Genomic DNA, 4698 nt, shown 5'->3' with positions numbered 1-4698 from the left:
CCACTCATATTGTTTTACAATATTTTTACAAAATTATTGATATATATGACTTAAATATTTTCCAAATAATTATTGGTAAATAAAAATGTGATGTTATAGCAATGACCATATTAGAACTAGTAAGAATTTGACACATTAATAATTTGTAAAATAGTTTATAACTGTGATATTACTCATTATTATTATCTTAAAAGCAATAGCTTTTAACCACCATTTATGGTTTTTTTTTGTTTTTTATTTTTATTGTTATAATTTTTTATGGTTATTGAGAAAAAAAAAATTGAATTTTGAATGTCTCAAATCCCAATTAGAAACACCAGAAAGTAATGAGTGAGTTACAAAGTTCTTGATCACCATGTACAAGTAATTCGTCCAATAGGCACAAATCTTGGTCATGTGTTAAAAGTTGCTTTTAGTGCAACTAAAATGACACAGGGCAGTAGTAGTGGTATACTATCACTATATACAGATCAAAAGATATTTATAGGGAGGAAAAAAGAAAAGAAAATCAATGACCTTTAGATCAGAAGGCAAAAAAATAAAAACAAAAATACAAAGTAGAAAAAAGAAAGAAAGAGTTCAAATGAAATTAAGAAATGGTGTGGAAGCGTACCACACAATAGGAGAATCATAATATCAACATGTACTTTGTTGATAGCCATATTGGTTTTTCCCTAAAGGTTTTAGGGCGTAGATATCGCATATGTATACTACAACGCCGATAACAATGATGACAACCACGATGATGGAAACGAAGCAGCAGCATTCAACTGATGGATATTCAACGTTTTTATATATATTTTTAATTTTTATATTCGTTTGCGCAAGCAAGCCATATCCATCGCTATTCCAATGTGATGCATTATTCCACACATGCATATTATCAGATATTATACATATACGGTGAGTTTGAGATACTACTACAAACTCTCTAAAATAATGTGGTTACCGAGTCTTCAAGTTTTGCGCATAAGAATCAGTCAAATAAAATCTGCATTTCTTACTGTCAAAGAATTAAATAAATTAATAGGGGGAATATGTACATAGTAAAAGTTTTAAATGGACCTAAGAAGCCAATCATGGAAGCTTACTTATGCTAAAAAGAAGGAACGATATAAATAAATTCTAGATGGACATTGTAGCCAGTTGAGCTTGATCATTCCAACGGAACTTATTAATAGTAAACTCTGTTCAAACAGATTCTGGAAGACAAAGACGTGTACTGCCCAGGCGATCCCATTATAATCACCGTCTAGATCCAACCCCGAAATCACATCAGCAAAATGTTTACGCAATTTTAACAAAACAAAACAAAATAAGGCCATATGAGTGAACTTTAGAAAAAAGATGGAGACCATGATGATGGAAACGAAGCAGCAACACATTCAACTGTTAGCTGTTTATGCGGGCAAACATGATTCTACCTGTGGTTTTAACACTCAACTTTCTATTATTGTTTGCGCACACGAAATGAATTCTTAGGAACAGTAATTTAAGACTTAGGACGTATGAATTCAGCAAGCCATGTCCATCGCTGCGGCTAAGTGATACATTAGTCCACACACGCACATTATTAGATATTAGGCAAAAATGCACTTTTGGTCCCTACATTTTGGGTCAATTCCCATTTTGGTCTCTAAATTGATTTCGTTCCTATTGTCGTCCCTATTTTTTAAAAATCGTTTCTATTTTAGTCCCTGCCGTCATCTAAGTAACGGAACCCTATTACGTGGCAGACGGATTGAGCTGGTTGCTGATGTGGTGCTGACGTGGCAATAACATATTATTAAAAAAAATTATGTAGCATTTACGTTAGTGTGATAAAAAAAATTTCAATTTAAATTGAAAAAAAAAACAAAAGCAAAAACAAAAAACTTTACAGTTTTAAAGATTGAGAAAAAAATGTTAGAGCAATTATTTCAATTTTTCTTGAACATTTTTAGAAACAAACACTAAATTAACACTATTCACGCTCTATGTTGGCCTTTTTGTGTTTGTGTTTGTATCTATTTCATTTTCTTCTTTCTTTTAAGATAAACCAAAAAAGTAACTCGATCTGAGACAACTTGCTCTCAGATTGGGTTGGTTGAAAAAATCCCAAACCAGGCCGCGAAGTTGGTCTCGTGGCTGGTGCCGTAGTTGATTCGGCTTGAGTTCCCGAAGCTACCGGCGAAGTAAGGGACGATCTCAATCGTGGCGGATTGAAGATTGGTCGGGAGGAACTGGAACATCAGCGAGTCGCTGGTTTCGGTGAGGCAGCTGTGCCAGGTCCGGTACGAGAGGCAGAGGAGATCGGCCTGGGTTTTTTGCTTGTTTGTGTTTGTATCATTCTTTTGCTTCTTTCTTTGTCAATCTCCGACTTCTTTTCTCTCTCTAAACCCGAATCCCTCTTCCTCTCTCTTTTTGATCAACGATGGTGGTAGTGGGTTTGGTTTGGTGACTTTGTGGGCGTGGGTTTGTTGACTAATCGGTGGGCGTGGGTTTGTTGATGATATTTTTGGGCTCATGGGTTTGATTTTTCTGGGTTTGCATTTGTTCTAGGTTTGTTCTTGTTCTGGGTTTTGTTTGGGTTTTGATTTTCGTTTGGGATCTTGATTTTTGTTTGGGATGTGATGCGGGTTTTGTTTGAGTTGTGATGCGGGTTTTGTTTGGGTTTTGATTTTCGTTTGGGATCTTGATTTTTGTTTGGGATGTGATCCGGGTTTTGTTTGAGTTGTGATGCGGGTTTCGTTGTGTTTGATCTCTATTTGTGATTTTCGTTTGTTGTTGTGATCTGGGTTTGAGTTAGTGGTTGCTTGGGTTTGTGTTCATGTAATCTGGGTTTGAGTTAGTGGTTGCTGGGTTTGTGTTCATGTAATCTGGGTTTGAGTTCTTTGTATCTGGGTTTGATTGGGAAGAACACAAAGAACAAAGAACAAGCTGTAATGTTTGAAAATTAATAATGATAAGTTATAATTTTTTTAATTAAATTAGATTTAAGGTTTTTTAAAATTTAATTTCTTTTTTATATAAATTGTCTGACGTGGCATTGTTTAAAATATTAAAATGCTGACGTGTTATTTTTAAAATTGCCAAATAATTATTTTTAATAATATTTTAATCGCCACGTCAGCAAACAAGTCATTCCGTCTGCCATGTAGGAAGTTTCCGTTAGTGAGTTGACGGCAGGGACTATTTTAAAAACGAATTTTCTTTTTTAGGGACGATATTTGTAACGAAATCAATTTTGGGACCAAAATGAGAATTGACCCAAAATGTAGGGACCAAAAGTGCATTTTTACCTAGATATTATACATATACAGAGAGTTTGAGCTGCTACAAACTTTATCCAAAAATAAATTATACTAAATAATGTGGCTACCGAGTTGTCAAGGTTTGGGCATCAAATAGACACAGACTTTTAAGAAATATTTGGGCACAGTGCAACTGGTGAGGAGTGAGCAGACAAATAGCGGTAGTTTTTGTTAGGAGATATGTGTCTTTTGCAAGTCTGCAAATATAACATATATGATCATCACTTGAGTAAAAAACATAAACAATGGATTGGAACCCAATTCAGTGGTGGCTCCGGGATTTTTTTTTTAAGTTGGTCATTAAGAAATTTAAATTAATTAAATAGAAATTTAATAAAAATAAAACTTAAATATATTAACATAAAAAAAAAGCTCAAATACATAAAGTTTTAAAATTTCATTCGATGAGTTTTTCATATTTTGAAATTTTTGTATGATAGCTTCATTATTAATGATATTAGCTACATCTTTTTTAATGTTCACAACCAAGTAATCATTAAATTACTGAAATCTCATTCAATTACCAACATCTTCCAATTTTTTTTTTTTAAATCTTCCCTAAATAAGTAACAATAAAAAAAATGCATCATCATTTTTTATGATATGTTATTACCAATATTTTGTATTTTTTAAGTTAATCAGGATTAAATCAATGCAATGCTTCACTAATTTTTTTTTAAAGAGAAATCATGGCTAAAACCTCTTTGTAAATATACTTTTTAAAAAAAAAAAAAATCAATGCAATGCTTCACTAATTGATGAATAAAAGAATCAGGTCGCCTTTGTTGGGAATAAATTATTAAGTCCATAGAAGTAATGTTGAAATGGTATTCCTAACAAATGAAACAATGTTATTTATGCAAAAATGTGAATCATGTTTTTAATCATCACAAGAAATAAAAAATAAAAAATATTAGGTGATGTCACACTCGCATAAAGAATAACATTTCATTGATTGGGAGAACCACTTCAATAGTCCTCCCGTGAACCTAATAATTTCTCGTTGTTGGGAGGTTGTCGGGGGCGAAAAAGTTTCCTTTCCGACAATTGAGATTTATATTGGGTCGGGGCCCTAAACCAAAACTAGACGATGGGCTCGATGCACGGCCCAAAGGCTATTGGCGAAGATCCAAACAATTCACCTCGTTTTCATGCCTCAGGCCTAGATTGAGACTTGTTGGAACGGCCCTTAAACAATCCCTGCAGCGAACACGTCATCGTGGTTAAAAAAGTCTACTATAAGAAATGGCACAACGGTAAAGTGTTTCTGCAGAAAATAACCTAGCCGTAAAATGTTTCTGGAGAAGAAAGTAACCCAGCTATAGAATACTTCTATGGAAAAAAGTAACCCAGCTGTAAAGTACTTCTGTAGAAAAGGGTCACCCAACTGTAAAAATATTTCTGC

This window comes from Castanea sativa, chromosome 1 (genome assembly GCF_040712315.1).
Source record: "Castanea sativa cultivar Marrone di Chiusa Pesio chromosome 1, ASM4071231v1".
Taxonomy (NCBI): domain Eukaryota; kingdom Viridiplantae; phylum Streptophyta; class Magnoliopsida; order Fagales; family Fagaceae; genus Castanea; species Castanea sativa.
This window is presented reverse-complemented; position numbering follows the sequence as displayed.